We start from the raw sequence: 18,652 nt of genomic DNA on the forward strand, positions 1-18,652 counted from the left end.
ATTTTTTGAAGGAAAACCAAGTTTTACTGTAGTCATAGCTTTCTGTCTAAATAATATGTAAGAAACATTTTTATATTTTTTTGATAAAAACATTAGTTATGTGTTTCAATATACCTCAAAGTGAACCTTTCCCTTGAGTTACAAAGCCTTCATGATTGTACTGCACTACATATTCACTATTTTATCTCTTTTATCAAGGGCATGACAGTATAAGGCTTTCACTGTCTTGATACTATAAGAAGTTAAAGGAATGCTGATACAACTACAAGAGCAGATTAGTAATAATGATAGCTTAGCTTTCATTTAAAATTCATCTTTAAAGCACATGAAAGGTTAAATCAGGGCTGCAATCTCTATCCAGCAGACAAATAAGATGGCAATACAACTTGCACTTTAGGGCGAGTTCTCATATTAAATTCTATGGGTGAAGTATTTTATAAAAATGCTAATTAAGGTTTAGCAAAATCTGTTTTGCTCTGCATTTACTTTTAAAAAATGTCTGTTCAGCATGGAAAAATAGGAACATGGCAGATGTTGTGGAAAAATCAGCATCTATTGACAGTTTCAAGTGTCCTAAAAAAGACTTGCTGCCTTTCTGAATAAGATCAAAAGAAGAGAATATTTGTTAAGAAGTAAAAAAGAAAGAAAGTCTAGTGAACAACAAATCAAATAGCATATGCATCTATTTTTTAAACAATCAGCTTTTGTCAGTGATGTGCATTTTGTTCTGATAGTAATATCTTAAAGATTTATTGTACTTCCACTTTGCTGTTTTTGACTGTAAGAATAAAGTTAAAGGGAAAAAAAATCCTACTGATTTTGACAAATTTAAGAGATTGACCCTGACAAGTAATAATAGCAAGTAATAGCAAGTATGAGGGGAAAAAGCAGACTGGATTTCAAGGCATTAGAAGAGGGAACTGTAACCTCTCTATGTTTACAGAACAAATAGATTTACAGAATCCACTGATAGATCCCCATGCTTCATATCATGCAGTTCCCCAATTCCAGAATTGTTTTCAGGGATGCAAACAATCCACCTATTTCAAAAGCACTCCCAAAATAGAAGATAAGTAAGGAAAAAATATGCAATCTAATACTATTTCAAGATAAAATTAAAACTTGAAAACTGTTTAGCATCACCTCAGATGATGTCAAATGGACAACAACACACCTTGGTGGGGTTTTTTGTTTGCTTGGTTGGTTGGGCTTTTTGGTTTTGTTTGTTTTTGTTTTTGTTTTTTTTTTGGGGGGGGGATTTGTTTTTTTGTTTTCTTTTTTTTGTTGTTGTTGGTTGGTTGGTTGATTTGGTTTAGTTTGGTTTGTCTTTTATTCATTTTATTTTAGAAATATGCAAACATTTGGAATAAATTCAATACTATTTCCATAAATGAAGACAAAATCCTAGTCTTATGGGAATTAACAATTCACTTCTCAAAAGCCACTAATTTCTGCAGATTTGGAAAAAATTGATGGTATATTCCAGGGTTGTTTGGTTTTTGTTTTGTTTTGGTTGGTTGGCTGGTTGGGGTTTTTTTGTGAAGTACTAAATTTTATTCTGAAAAAAGCATTCCTTATTACACAAATTACTTATTACTCCTCCAGTAGATTAGACAAACATATTTGGGTTATTTAAATAGCAGAGACATATTTTCTTAAAAATTTTCCTGCTTTAGTCCTGCTTAGATACACTCCAGCTAGTGCTATTTCCAAGGTATCAGCACTGTTATTGTGAAGACAAAGAGCTGAAGATGAGAGGTAATCTCTCTTGTTTTTAGTTTTCCACTTTCTAACCTGCAGTTTTAGTCCCTAGTAACTCAAACATGACTAAGCAGAGCCCCAAGACTTATGTGAGTGAGGAACTTGTCTGGGCGCAAGGATGGAAGAAAAATAATCTGCCAGCTCAGCATTTACACAAGGCTTTGTTCTCTGACAGAAACATCTACCAAGGTCTTGCATTATTAGGGAGATGGGAACTGCACAGGGCTTTGCTCTCTGACAGAGACATTTACTAAATTCTTGCATTATTAGGGAGATAGGAATTAATAAGATGTGAAGAATAATTGAGAGAAGAAAAAGAGAGATCTGTTTCCACTTACCATATCCCTCACACCCTATCTTCCTTTGCTTTAAAGTTATATGGAATTCATAATGATGCCATGATGCTTTCATTTTTATTCTCTTTTGTAAAATCAGTATCGTAAGAAAAATATAGTTATTAAGAGAAAAGTGAAAGAGCCTCTCACTGTGTTCATGGGTAGTATAATTTTGAGGGGTTTGTAATGTCTTATTTGTGAAGTAGACAGAAATCCAAAAATTTCCATTCTGCACCACACAAAATAAGACATGGAAGATCTTATGTATAAATGGAAAGACATGATAGAAGACAATAAAAACTAAGTACATGATAACACTGATCTCAGGATCATAGGGCTTTAACTTCTAATTCAGTGCCTTTTTTCCCTGCTATATTTCATACATTTCATACATTTTTATCTGATAGTCTAGCTATATTTTTCTTTTACATGCCATAGTCAAGGAGGAGAGGAAAAAAAAGGTAATATTGTCAGCTGGATTCAATTATATAATTTTATTTTAGGTGACTAGCTTATTTGAATCAGCATTTGATTTCATTGGCCAGTCTCCTTTCACAGTCTGTGGAGAGTAATAAACACTTCTGTTGTGTAATTCCTATGACAAACATCTAAAGCAGAAAAAACTCTGGCCTGAGAATTCCTGCATTTCCTTTGTGCAAGATGGGTGGCTGAGATACAAAGGAGAAGGTTTAGAGTCAAGAATGTTGGAGAGATGGAGAGGAACAGCACTGTATTTTAAACCAGAAGGAAAAGAATAAAGTTGTTCAAATGGCTTTTTCATAAGAGTAAATCGAGTTATATTGAAAATATATTATATGAAAATTTAGATATGTCTATGCAGAAGAAAACTTGCAGATCCAGAGTGCAAAATTGTGAAGATTGTTTTGGAAGACTTCTTATTGAAAACACTACATGTAATTACAAAGGCATGTTTACTTCTTTCAGGTTAAATACCTGAATACTAATAGTCAAGAGCAACTCTCTTAGTTGAAGAGCAGTTTAACACTACGTAACAGTAGCACACTTCATGACATTTTGCTACCCAGCAAGACAGTTGACAGAGCTCTGTGATTTGGCAACTGTGAGAGTGCGTTACTGAAAAAGGTAAAAGTTAAGGAACTGTCCAAGCAAATTGCTTATCATTAATTTAATCTTCACCCGATTGTTATATCATAAATTACTTATGTGGTTATCACAAGTTACTCTATTTATTTTCTTTCTTACTGTCAATTTTTCCTTTCCCTCAACAAACTACTTTTTGATTCTTTAAATTGAGAGTTATAAAATACTAAGCATCAAGACAGCTCATTTTTCTAGATTTCAGAGCAGTATCTTGAGCCAATATTTATTAGTAACCCTATAAATTCGACCTACCTGTTGTAGATATCGCTCTTGTCTTGGATAAACAATTTCATATCTAAAAAAAACTAGTTCTAGTAGTAGATTTTTTTGTACTGTATAAATCTAAGATGAGGTGAAATAAAATGCAGGGAAACAACTGAGATTGTGATAAGGGCATGCTCCAAGCAGCTGCTTGGCAGTATGATCACAGAACAGAGCCCTGTGGAGCACTGTGATGTATATTAATAAATAAGTGTACACATGGTCTAAATGCCCAGAAGATGTTGATAAAATCTGGTTCAGATAGCAATCAAAGAATGCCTTTGGCACTGTATGACAAACCATTGCATTGATAGTATAGCAAATGAGGACAGTGCTCCTTATCTGTTCCTGATACATGTTTAAGGAAGACAACATAAAAATATGTATAAGAAAAAGTGAAAGGAGAATACAGAATATTGGTCACAAAACTAAAACAAGAAAAAGATAAAACTTTTTATCCTTTTCTTTCAAAAAATTTCACAGACTTTCACATAAAGAAATAGTGACAAAAGCTTCTATTTCTGAAAAATTATCTAAGCCCACCTAATATAATAAAATATGTCAACAGCACCTATTTGGAAAGGTTTGTTGTCAAGTGATGTGGACACTGAGAATCAAATATTCCACTAAAATATAGCTTCCAGCGGAGTGAACTGGATATTGCATTCCTTGTGAAGATATCATAGAATATTTTTTTCCTTATTAGGACACATATTAAGTCAAAAGTCCAGGCTTCTATAAAGCAGATAGGACTAAACTAGATATTTATGAAAACAACCCCTATTCAGTGGTACAAGATAAAGTTTTTATCCTTGCAGTGACTACATAATGTTAAACATTTCTTTACATTCACAGACATCACTTCCCTTTTTTTTGCTGATGTTGTTTGAATTTGTTTTTTTGGGGGTGGGAGGGGTTGGGGGTGTGGGTTTGAGGGATTTTGAGAAGAGAAGGAATTATGACAGATACTAATTTATTATAGATTTTATTTTATATAATTGAAGTATCTTTGTAGATGTAGGATACTGATATGAGAACAGGTTTTGGGGGAGAAAATTTTCTGGATGTAACCTCTAACTGACCCTCAGGTGCACTTTTATATACACTTATTTATTTACTTTCACACATGCAAGCACCCACACAGATAGATAGCCGCACAAACAGATGCATGTGGAAATAAGCTGAGGCACCAAAGCAACCATTACTTTTCAAGGTGGCAAAAGCAGTGTCAGGACAAGGTCACATATGCAATTGCTTAAGATAAGCAAAAGTTTTCCTGCAATATGATAGCAGGTCTTCAGTCTATGTATACCTACAAGGTTCACCTTAGCTTTGCATCAGGAATATACCAGTCACATACCAGTTCCCCCTCATTTTATCTTGTTACTTCTTTTCTGCAGAGGAAAAATAATACTTGTAAGTTCTTTAGAAATGAGGGAACTTTCTGACAGATCCCTAATGCAAGCAATGAACCAGTCTAAGAAGTCTGCCCATAGACAGACACATTCAGACACAAGTAAAATATACTAAAATATGTGAGGTTTGGTTTGAAGAGTTGTCTCAGAAACTGAACTGGCGTGGGTTTTCAGTATATTACGACAAACGTTTCTTTCTTTGTAATTTGTTTTGGTTTGTTTGGGGGGTTTTCTTGTTTGTGTGGGTTTGGGGTTATTTTGGCATAAAATTTGCAGAAGGGTGACAATTCTGAGGATTTTTCTTTGATATACATCATTTTAAGTTCAAACTTCTTAACACAATTGTGTTACTGGAAAACCAAGACACATTTTTCTCTGCAACAGAGTTTTGTTGTGTATACGCATACAGGAAAACAATACTGATCTAAAGATGTATTAATGAATCCCGGACACAGAATATATGTAAGCAACTTTAAAGGCTGAACAACATCTAGTACCTGTATCTTCTAGGGATAGCTTCTGACATAGTCTGATACACTGGTCGCTACAAGTACTAGTGAGTCTGATTACTATGATACCATTAAAATGCATTATTCAAGACACAATAGACTGATGAAAGTAGAATCCTATCACACTGCAGCATCTTGCCATTATTAAAGTCTGTCCTTGGAACCTTGCCTGGTAATATATCTTTTAACAGATTTCATAAATGTTACTCTATTAAAAAATGTACACAGAATTTTTTAAGATGGTATCATTTTAGCCTGTGTTGCTTGGATTTTATATGGGGTTTCTTTCCTTCTTTTTTGCTAAGTGCTAATCAGCCTTAAAGTTGAATGCTATTTTATAGAAGCTAACAATCTAAAAATGTTCAGTTTTCACCATCAAATATATTTATATCAAACCTTTAATTACATTTAGGCTCCATTTATAAAGTAAGAATATGTGCTTTATTCACTTTTATATGTCTTCAATTATTTTTGTCATACTTAATACAGTTTTGTAACAGCTGTGTTTTTATTTGTCAAAAGTATTGTTCATATCTGGTTTAATCTTGAAGCAGAATGATTGGGAACAATTGCTGAAGTCATGTTTAATAATTTGTTTATGCCTTTTTTTTTCTGTCCATGATTTATGTTTTATTAAGACAGTCTGCATTTACTCATGACTGCTCAAGGACCATATTAGGACCATATTTTGACTTCCATCCATACTACCATTTCTGTTGCTCTTGAACTACCTTCAATTCAATATCCCATCCAATACTGGACTATAGTTCCATTTCCAGTTTTATTCACTTTTACTCAGTTTTGCATTGCCCTCCTGAATTCCAGTTAAATTCCCTTCTATCTTCTGTCAAGCCCTCTCTACAGTGTATGGCACTATACTTGTCCCAGTGTTCTGCTTCCCTTTTTGCGTCTCAATGACAAAAGGCAAGAAGGCACAGGCGATATCTTCCTTCTATGTAATAATCAGTCCTTTTCATATTTATTTTCTTGATCTCCTCTCTCTGCTTCCCCAAACTCCTCTTAGACATTTCTCCAAGCAGGTTATTCTTCACTCTGTGGGTCCTCAAGTCATGAGTCCTGTCTCTGATGAGTCCTACAGGCTCTGCAATTGTAAACTCTCTGCTTGGGACCATCTTAGTTTATCAAATTTTATACATGTTTAAAGCACTTAGCTTAAGATTTGGTGTTCATATACTCTTAAAACCTCCTTCTGGCTTTACATGCACACTAAATCCATTGTCTCTTGACTTTCAAATTCCTTATATAAGAAGTATCAACTGGAACCTAAGGCAATACTTCCTGACCTGAAAGAAATTTTTTTAAAGTCTTTTTTATACCTAGTGCTATTGATTTAATTTTAAATTTTGCACTGTTCTGTACTTATTTGCCTCATTTTAAACACATTTTAAGGTTTCTTTCTGTTTTCAGATCATGGCAAGCTGCACTAGGATAAAAGAAAATGTGTCGTTAAGTCCATACAACTCTTTCTGATATCTAACAACATGTAGTACTAAAACTTAGAGGAAAACCCAAATAATCATAAAAAAACCCAAGACAAAACAAAAAAATAAAACCAAACCAAACCAACCAACCAAACAAAAACATACACACACACACACACAAAAAAAAAGCAAACAAAAAATAAATCTTCAATGAAAAGTGTTATGGACAATTTCAAGGTCTTGTTTCTTCACAAGTTCTAAGGACAAGAACTTCTAGTGGGAATCTTTTGCACTGCTGCCTGTAGATTGATTTTTGCTGTTGTAAAATAATAGGATAAATGCATATGAAAATTGTGACGACATGGAGGAAGCATCTGAAAGTGATGTATAATTATTGTGACATTAAATGTCTACACATCACACTGAATCACTCTAATGTAGCCCTTTAATTATACAAATAAAATCAGATCCAAGCACAATTTAAAAAACATGTCCAAATAGTTTGCTACGTCTACTTCCAGCTAAAATCTCCTCTGTGATAAATATGTTTGCTTATGCAGTTACTAAACCGAATAACCTTAAACATATTTTTTGGTGTTGTAAAAGTTCCATACAATCTACTGTACAGTTTGAGTGTTTCTGTGTATCCAGAGGCATTATCAGGCTCCTTTGGCACATACCATTCACAAAAACCCCCCCCCAAAAAAACAATAAAAACCCCAAACTATAACAGTTGAAAAAAATCCTCTTTAAATTTTATGATTTAGTACCCTACAAAATATATTACATTTTAAAAATCATATGATTTTTCTTATTTGCACTTGCACAGATGTAAAAATATATGACATTATGCAAAAGAAAAAGTTGAAATTACATAAAGGACAAAAGAGAAATATTGTTTATTTATTGGAAAAAAAATTGGTCAGATTTGTGATATTCATTATTTGAGTTTTAGCCAAGGCTTGGTTAATAATCTCTATTCTGGAAAATCATAATCATGTCTGTCAAGAGATAAAAATATAGTTATTTTTTTTGTCTAAAGTCCCCTGTAATCTTCTGTTAAATGTTATTCACTGAGTGGTATATCAAATGTGGGATATTCCACAGATGTTAAAATTTATCATAATTCAAAAGAACTTTTTCCAAGTAACTTTTTTCAAAGTGAAAAACATTTAATAAAAACTATAATAAAAGAACACAACAACATTAATAACAATATTATTATTATTATTAATAATAACAATAATAATGATAATAATAATAATATCACCAGTGAAAAATATTAAGATATTGGTGCTTTTCAGCTCTCAGTGGTGGGACCATTAATTTCCAAGCACAATGGGCAGTCTTCTTGAAAAAGTAATGGTACAGTCTGGCCACTAGTGATTATCACTTAATAGAATGAAAAAGGAATTCCAGATATTTAATTTTTGAAAGATACAAAATCTATCAGAAAGAAATTGTCTACAATATCCTCAGCTGTAGTTATATGACATAGTTGTGTTTAAGATTCTTTAAGATTCTTTGAGTCACTACAATTTTAAGTTAAGTTGATTTTGGAAGCAGCTGTAGAAAAAGACCTCAGTATTAAACAAATGTTTTCAATTAAAGCATTTCCTAAATGGATATTTAAATCTGTTTTGTTTTGTGGGAATTCATGATCTGAAAATACATTCTTTCTAATGCCAACATACATCTGCTGATCTCTTTAGCATACACTGATATCAGATGAGAATAATTTTTTTTTATTTGGAATCCAGGATAACTTAAAAAGTATACTTCTGGACTGAGTCTTTGGAAAATTATGAATTCATATAATATTAATCATGAATAATCCTTAACAGATATATTGCAAAGAGAACTAGCACAGTGATACACAGTTTATTTTACTGCCAAATATGAATTAACTCAGTGAAACTAAGAACTGAACTTATTAACTTAGATATTAACTTAAAAATACTGAATCTAAAACTTAAAATGTACCTGAAAATTATCTAAGATTACATAAAAGAGCTATAAACCATTTTGCATTTACCCACCCAATTTTTAGGGAAATTCTATATTATTTTTGCTGAGCCATACAGGAAAAATGTTTCATCTTTGAAGGAATATATAAATTGCACACTGAAGAGAATACAAATTGAGCAAGATGTATCTGTAACAATTATTTACAGAAATTTGAACTTTTACAGTGTTTTGTTTATGCCTTTGAAAATAAAATATCTGTCAGGTCGAAGGTAGATTTTATTCCATTTCTGTGTGTCATTTCATTCTGTGGCTGCTGAAAGGCAGACATGATTTCTAGGAAGATATTTTAGGATCCATATGCACTGAAAATTATTCTTTATTGTTCTATGCAGATTTGTACACTTTCTGTTTTTCTAGTTTTGGAACAGTCAAACTCTATCTGCCAGACATTTTTGTTTGTTTGTTTGTTTTCTTTGTGTTGTTGTGGGTTTTGGTTTGTTGCTTGTTTTATGTTGATTGCTTTGTTGTTGGGTGGTTGTTTTGGGGTTTTTTTTTTGAGGGGAGTGTGTTCCTTTCAACACCACAGGTGAACATCAATAGCAGTTATACATCCACACATAACCTACAATCTACCCTCTCACCTTTCTTTGCCTACTGAGAAACAGCACTTCTGCAGGTGGGGAGAAATTCTTCCAGGAGCATGCCTCTAGGAACAGTAAAAAGTTGTAGAATTATGCACACTGGTAATGTTAATTCACTTGGGAACACGAACTACACAGACCAAAAAATAAATAAATAAAATCAGCATGGTCATCTACTGACACGAAGATCCCAATGTGATGATCCTGTCAATCCTGAAAGAAAAACTCTATTGCTAGCCACTGTGACTAATCCAGTGTTAGTTCCACTATGTACAAACACAGGCTGTTTTAGGAATCAACTCTCTGATGATAACTGACTCCATATTATATAAGAAAGTATGACATAGACTACTCTTTGGTGAGCTATAAGTTTTTCTTTCTTTTTATGTCTCTAATTTGTAAGAAAAACTATTTTTAAGACAGGGATTTTAAAGTAAAAGGTAGTGATCTTTACATTTTGGGCTCAATAACTGCTAAGTTGTCAGTAATTGCTAATTTGGCTGCCAGCTAATAAGAACAACTCCATGACAGGTGCCATTTCATGTGGTGCTTTTCCTTTGGTATGTTCCTTATGAACTTTTTCTGTGTTGATGCCTTAAGATTTTTAAAATTTGTAGCATATAGATTTTTAATACAGCTTGTTATGGGTTCACCTAGGTGGGCCTAGATTTGGGCTCTGAAGTTTGGACTAGGCCGAAGCTGTCAGCTGACTTGAGCTGGGCTGAGCTGACAGCTGACTTCTTCTAGCCAGTAATTTTATATTCCATACCACATTATGACATCATCTCCAGGGAAGTAGGAACCAGTGTGGGAGTGGTTAAGACAGTTGCTTCTCAGCCCTCCTCTTGGGAGGATGCACGATGCTGTCCCAGGGGGGATGGAGAGGACCAGGCCCACCACTGGCTCACAAGGTATCTCAGGAAAGTAAATTGTGTTGTTCTGGGTCTCTCCTTTCTGCTTGAGTTTGTCTCCCTGGGGAATAAGTATTTTCTTAAGTAATGTGTAGTTAAGACAGTAGAATTTGTGTGTTCGTTAAGAAGTTGAGGTGGGGAACTTGTTGTTGCAGACTTGTGTGAGTGTATATTTGTACTCACTTCTAATTGTCTCTTTCTTTCTGTGAAAAATATATGTAGTTTTAGTATAAATGCCATTTGAAGTGGTTTTTTTCTTTCCCCTCTCTTTTCCTCCCTTTCCCTGGTGTTAGGAGGGAGGCTTTTCTCTCTGTGCTTCGGGGGGGTTGACAGTTGCTTATCTCAAACCAAGACAAGCTGTATAGTTTCTAACACTTTGAAATAGCAGTTAACAGTAGCTAAACTCGCTTTCTCACATGCTGTATAGAATTCTTAAAATTTTGTTTAATGTTCTTTTCAAGGGAGAAGATTTTAGCAAGGACATCTTGTTTAAGACATGTACCCAGGAGGGCATAGTAAGATATCATTGCAGTCAATGCAAGCTAGAAAGCCCAGAAACCTTGGAGAAGATCCAAAAAAGGTATATGATGTGAAGATGATGATGGTAAAGAAGGTAAAGACCTCTCACTCAATACCAGGAAGGCATACTGATTCCAAAGCAGTAAGAGTTGCAAAATTTCAACTCTAAATTTTCCAAATTCAGTTTTGCTTACAAAAAAAGAATACAAATCCACTCCTTAGTAATAGAGATTGATTATTATTGAAAAATAATGTCTAACTGTTATTGGAATAAAGGAAAAAATGTGATGGGAAATATTCAAAGGCTAAAATTGCAATTTTTCTAAGGCTGAATGTAGAAATATTCGTTTCCTTTAATAGTTACAGAATGAAAATAATTCCTCATGTAGCAAAAGTTTACACTAACTCCAAGAGTTGTATGGCCATGGATAAAGTTTCTTTGCCTGTGGCAGTGCTTCATCTGGTTGAAGAAAGGAACAAATGCACATTTTAGGGCAATAGTGGCAACCATAAATTGCAAATCGATTTTTTTTGGACTTTGTGTTTGTTTGATTTTCTCTTATTTTTTGGGGAGGGGTTTGAGTTGTTCGTTTTGTGGCCTTTTTTTGGTTGGGTTTTTTTGTTGTTTTTTTTTTTTTTTTTTTACGTAGTAACCACAGTAAGTCCACAATGACCAGTCTGCAGGCTTACAAATTCTCAATAAAGCATTCTGCAAGTGATTTTGAAAAGGTTTTAAAATGAAACATGGGTAATTATAAAATTGGCAAAAAGCTAGATTTCTTGAAAATATTTCTTGTAAGGCTGCTAGAGGCTCATCCTAGAACCTTCTTTTCTCCAGGCTGAACATCCTCAACTTTCAGCCTGTTCTCATAGAAGAGGCTTAATCCCTCTGGTCATTTGTGTGACCCTCCTCTGGACTTGCTGAAACAGGTCCATGTCCTTCTTATGGTGCGGGCCCCAAAGCTGAATGCAGCACTCCAAGAGGTGTCTCATGAGAGAAGAGTAGAGGGGATGAATCATCTCACTCAACCAAAAGCCACAGTGCTTTTGATGCAGTCAAGGACATGACTGGCTTTCTTGGCTCATGTCCAGCCTCTCACCAGCCAACACCCCAAGTCTTTCTTATAAGGGCTACTTTCAATCAATTCATCCCCCAGCCTGTAATGACATTGAGGACTGCCCCCACCCAGATGCAAAACCTCAGACTTGGCCTTGAACTTCACAAGGTTCACATGGACCCACTTCTCAGGCATGTCCAGGACCCTCTGGAGAGCATTCAAACTCTCAGAAGTGTCAACCACACATGGCCTTTGATCTTCCTTTTATGGCTGAGATATCTGTCAAAAGCCTTCTTATTACCCTTTATATATATTGTCAAGTTCAGCTCCAGGGACATTTTGGCCATCTTCCCAGGATACTTGTTCCTGCTTCCACTTCCTGTGCGTTTCCTTCTTACCCTTTGGTTTGAGCAGCAGGTCTTTACTCACCTTTGCCAGTCTCTTACCTTTCATTCTTCATTTCTTACAGCTGGGTATCAAGACCTCTTGCATGCTATGTACAGTGTCCTTAAAGGTCTGTTCTACTTCCTGGTCCATCAGGGTAGTTTCACTGTGAATCCTATTGACTAACTGCTTGAACAGCTGGATCTGAGATTCTTTTATAGGGGTCTCACTTGCTAGATGTGAATATCAACCCTATATTTATTCACTGGGAAAATGGAGGGATGAGACATGACATAATTCAGGGACTAAATCAGAACAAAGCAGTACCAGAGATAAAATAGAAGCCTGGGACTGTTATCTTGATGTCCCTTATTCTGTTGAATATCTCGCAGTGTTGCAGCCACATACACATTCATAACTATACAGATATGTTTTTTAATGGTCATATCAGATATTTATTTACATTTATCTCTCAGGTTTATGGGTGGAATTAATCTGCTCTAACCTGAGGATGTGTAGATTAGATATCTAAGCACGGGTAGGTCACCTTAGACTTTTTTTATTTTAATATAAAGAAATAAATGCCTTCCTGAGGTGATTGATCTTATTTTGTGAGAAGTGTCTGATTTTACCTCTGACTGTAAGGGAAGTCTAGCATTTTTAAACAGATCTAGTAATCTACAATTTTGACATCTAAGATTGAATTGAATCTTTTGCTTAATTGCTTGAGATGCATATGCTCAGCTCTGTAACTTACTTGATCTGGAATTCTGTTTCACCAATTTTCTGCACTTCCAAATATTCTTATACTAATTTCAATATATGTGCTGTTCATCCTAAGTCAAGGACTTGTTTTGCATTCCATTCTCCACCAGTGAAGAGGTACACCAAAAACTGGGAGGGAGCATAACAGCGACAGGTGACCAATGCCCAGTATATAAACTGCGGGAGTTATCCAGAAAGGGAGGTCAATTGGGGTGCAAGGACAGGGTCTGGCACTGGTCAGAAGGTAGTGAGCAATTTTATTGTACATCCCCTGATTTTCCTTCGGTTTTATTTTTCTTTTCCTGTAAAAAGCATTACTACTATTTAATATTACTATATTTTATTTTTGTTTCAATTATTAAACTGTTCTTAACATACAAGTTTTACTTTTGATTTTCCTCTCCATTTCACTAGGATTGAGGGTGTAAGTGAGGAGCTGTGTGGTGCTTAGTTGCCAGCCAGGCATAAACCACCACAACAAGTTTGGCATCTAGCATAATCCTTCAAAGAAAATTCCCTCTATAGTCATAGAAAGAAAATAGGCATTTCAAAAGTCAGAAACAACTTGTCAACTACCTTACACATTTTAGACAGTGAGATTTAAGTGAGACAAATCCAAAATGGGTAAAGAATACATATGCATACTGGTCAATTTGCATGTACTGAAGTCCTGATTTGTATTCTCTGTTATCTTGGAAAATGCATTTCATCTACAAAGGTTTCCTACCTTGGTAAAACAAGAATATGGTGCTTTTCTGTTTTAGAAATCAAGTATAAAGAGTAGTTGCTATGTTAATGATGCCATCAGTGGAACATGAAAAGTATGTGGCTGATAAAAGATAATTTAGCTTAAGTAGATGAAAAAAAAAATGAAGGTCTTTCCACCAAACAACAAACATCTAGCTGATAGCAAGACTATGTTTATCTGGGCTTCTTCCCTAATAAGTAGGAAGAAATAGTTAGATGTTGCTATATCTAATGCTGAATTGCTCTTTAAAGTCTCTTTTTTCACTTTCAACTAACTACAGAGTGAGTTCATGATGAATAGAATCCCAAATTATGTATTTTGAATAGGTCTCTACAAATACAGAGAATGAAACAAGGTCAGAGAATAAAGTCTAAGGAGTGGAAGCTGTGCTTGCAAATATGTGTCACCAAAGGTGATACTGTTTTTCCAGTAAATATGCATATCAAGGAAGTTTATGATAAGGAGCAATGTAGATGTGGTCTACCAATGAAATTTTCACACTAAAATAAGAGTCAGATATTTCTATTTATGAGAAACATTTCTGAAGAGAGTTAATTGCATTCACCTTTCTAGCATCCGGAATTTTGAGAAAAATTATATGTAATTAATATATATATATGTGTGTGTATATATAGAAATACATATATACATTATTTTGTGTGAGTTTTTACATTCAAATTGAAAGAACATAAGCATATCCTGTAGGAAAAACTAGGTGGTGTAAGATAACCTCTCATTAAGACGCAAGGTAATGTCAGGTGACTATTTTCCTCAGGACTATATTTCTTCAATCTGATTTCCTTATAGCAACATTAATTGTTGCTATTTTTTCACATCATTTCCAATGGCTTTACTACCATGATAGAAGCAGGTGACAGACCCTGTCTTCTGAATTGCTACAATAGTTGTACTAGATCAGCAAAACATAAAGATCTTATTCATCAAGTAAGATCTAAATATTCTTCAGCTATGACAAGCATGTAGACTCAGCAAATACACTTCAAAGAAGATGTAGATCTTAAAAAGGAAAGAGAGATCATAGATTCTTTTACAAATGCCTTTAAAAACTACAAAACCTGACACACAGTGTGAATTCAAGTAGTTTAAATAGGTTGGCACTATGATTTAGGACTTAATTATTTTAAAACAACCAATTTTGCATTTTTTGTTTGTTTGTTTTGTTTATATGGGAATGAGAATGGCTGAAAATATTTGCTGTTGAACAGATGAAAACTTATATGGGTTTAGATTGCACAGCTAAGTTATAAATTCAATACAACAGGTACCAGTGCATAGTCTGGTATAAACTGTATTGCTGGAGCTCTTCCGCTTCATACAAACAACAACAACAAAAAAATTGCTGTACATGGGGCTGGAATGCAGTCATTCCCCTTTTGTTTTCTGTATTAAAAAGAAACATTCTATGAATAGAGTATTGGAGTACCTCAGAAGTAAAATTAGCTTGAGGAGAAAAAAACTCACTACTTTTTCCACTGTTGCAGTTTACGTAGAATCCCCAAAGTACAAATACTTGCCTAAATCCCTTTGGCAGAGAACGGAATTGAAATTTTCTGTAATTTGAGTCCTAAAATCACTGACCTACGGGACTGCAGACAAGCACTGCTATCATAGAATCACAGAAAATATAATGTATTCATCAGCAGCTATCCCCAAACTTTACTTCCTTTTATTTTTTTTCTTTCCCTCCTTCAGACAGACTAGCTGGTAAATTTGTACTACATTTAAACACACATAGGAAAAAAAGAAATACCTCAGAAGAAATACATACAATGATGTACCTACAGATGTTATAAAATTAAAAAAAAAAAGAATCTACTGGAAAGGGACTAAAAATTCCCCAAGTCCTTAAATTCTTACTCCAGCATTAGTCTCTCCTCAGTATTCATGGCTAAATATATAACAAGTGGAATATAGAGATCTTAACTGCACTATGGAATTTCTGTGCAGGACTGTCTTGCCTCTTTTATTTATTATTATTTATTTTTATTGTAATAACATGATGCATCTATTAGTCTAACAATAATGTGTCCATCTCATAGGTCTGCTGTAGGAAGAAATTTGAACTCAGAAGGTTTTGTGCACAACCCAGCCATGGAAAGAGAAACAAGGCCCCTGTATCCTTGAGCCTGCTTCAAGAAGAGCAGTAAGCAATAGAAAAAATGCGGCAGCTGTTAGGAGAAGCAGGTAAACACATTGATACAGAAGGGCATAGCTTTGAGAAAAGTACCAATCCAGGTAGTAGCACGCCCTAGCCATTGACCAATGATATTCCTGTACTATTCGTGGACTCAGAAAATATGTGATATGTGTGTGCGTAATGTAAACAATAAATCAGAGCACTGACTATACTTCTATGAAGGACACGTCTTTGACTCTCGCACCTAAACCTGGGGAGCTCAAAAAGATCGACAATTTTACTTTAGTGTGCTAGTGTGTCTAAGCTGATTTGTAAGTAGAAACTTATAGATTAGCATCTGATTTTGTGTAGTGGGCCATATCCATCAACGTGTATGCATTATACAAGTGTCATAGTCCTTTTGTCAGAATAAGGTCAACAAAATATCAATAAAGGACTATTGGCTCAAAATAAATGCATTTATTTTCTTACTTGGAAAACAAATTTTCATTGTTAAAATAAAAATAAAAAATAGCCCTACATTGTTAATCTCTGATATATAATATTTAATGATTATTTATCAGTGGGAAATTAGAGTGTGATAATTTCGATTATTTTTTTCTTTATATTATTTTACAGTCAATATAGGAACAAGGTGTGAGACATTCAATTTCCTTTAAAAACTTCAAAACTGTGAAGATGGTTCAAAGTTTCTTAAGGTTGAAATTGTTCTTCAGAAACAAGTGATTTCTGTATTGTTCTCAAATAAAAATGTGCTCAAGAAATAAAAAAAAAATCCATAGTTAGCTACAACAATAATGAAGCCTTGTAAATGAGGGTGATAAAAATTATGCTTTCAGCTCTGTAAACTAAAAAGACAAAATTACTTTTGTCTCCTCAATGACAAACATATCACTCAAAAAATCTTTCTACACAAAGTGACAATTAAAGTATCAGCATTGACAGTTTGTTTCATTTTGTTTTTCATTGATGCTCAAATATTTATAGTACATAAATAAATTAAACCAGTAAAAAACTGCTAAAAAAAGAAAACGTGCAGAATAGTTTGTGCCACATTAAAAAAAAAAAAAAAAAAAAGAAAAAAGAAAAAGCCCAGTAGGGATGGTCAGAGGAGTTTGATAAAATAATCCAAGATAGCTAAATACAAAAAAAGACTTGCTGACCTATGAACAACAGCAACTCATAGAGTTTAAAAGACTGAGGCTTATTTTTGCAGTAGTTTCCTGCAAAGAAATCTTTAAATCTAAACCAGGCTTTCATATTGTCTCTATATGGACCTGGATTAAATAATTGTGATAAATAATTTATGTACTGATGATTTTTTAGGTTTTTTTCATGGGGAAAGGAAAATAATTTATTTGATTTCTCCACTAAATTGAATGTATAGACACTCTATGGCTATGTCTTATGAAACATTTACTTGTTTTGGTTTCAGATGGCCACAGGGTCACAGACACATGAAGGTTTAGTCTTGTCAAAACAGTTATAAACTGTGGACACCATTATTACATAAAAAAAGGACTGACCTTTTCCAGTTCATCAGTAATAAAATAGGATCATAAAATAGTATGATTTTTCTTTGTTTTCAGGGTAACATTTCCTGTACCATTGTGCCCATTTTTATAGAATCATTTGCCTGCCAAGCCTTGTTCACATGAACTGATAAATTTCTCCTTTGCTGCTATTTAGCACTTCTGGTCTGTCACTCAGAGACCAGTGTCCAGGGAGTCAGTAAATTTCTCCTAAAACAAACCCTGTGTTTTGAGGACCAACTAAATGAGAGCTGATACTATTTCCACAGAAAAGATAGCTGAGAACTAGTTTCATTTTTTTTGTCATCTCTTATTGCTCTTCAGTTGGCTTTTTGCATTTGCTATACTTGCATGATCATGACAGCGGTAGAAGAAGAAAAAACCTTGTCCATTAAAAAGCAGTTTCTGACTCACCTTCTTACTTAGATAATTGGTGTCCCACCCCTTAGGTTGATATTGGAGTGAAATACAATTTTCTTTTTTCCTAGATAATAGACTTGGTTGGTCACAGTAAATATGTAAATTTCTTATTTGAGCTCAATAAAACTGCTTCTGTCTCTCCTCTCCCTGCTTTTAGAATGAGTTGAAGTGAGGATGGCACTGTGAACTGTGCAGAATATTATATCAAGTTTACATGAAAATTGTTTTTATGCATCCTTTGCACCTTTTCCATGGACAATGGTCCTAAGAAACATGTTAGGGAGGAGAAACATCATTTTTCAAAGCTTCAAGTCATAGTTGTTTTTGGTTTCTTTTTTTTGTTTTTTTGTTTTTTTTTTTCTGTGTGAAAGAATGAATTCTGATTGTGTTTCCATGAATGCATATTCAGTCATTCTCACTTTTTCATTATGACCCGAATTTCGCCATACACATGTGGAAAGAGAGACTAATGAGGTTTTGAAGTATATGTTGCTGGGAACAACTGTTTCTTTTGTGCTGAACACATTCAGCTTACTTCAGTATCTGCTTAGTAGTTTTGGCATGTCTGTTCCTGTATAACATCAATACACATCAGTGTTTTTTTGCATGTTTACCTCAAAATAGGATGATTGAAGGAAAATACACACACCTACATTTTATACATCTATACAAAAATATGAGTATTAACATATGTAGGCAGATG

Source organism: Pithys albifrons, chromosome 1, assembly GCF_047495875.1.
Source record: "Pithys albifrons albifrons isolate INPA30051 chromosome 1, PitAlb_v1, whole genome shotgun sequence".
NCBI classification, from domain to species: domain Eukaryota; kingdom Metazoa; phylum Chordata; class Aves; order Passeriformes; family Thamnophilidae; genus Pithys; species Pithys albifrons.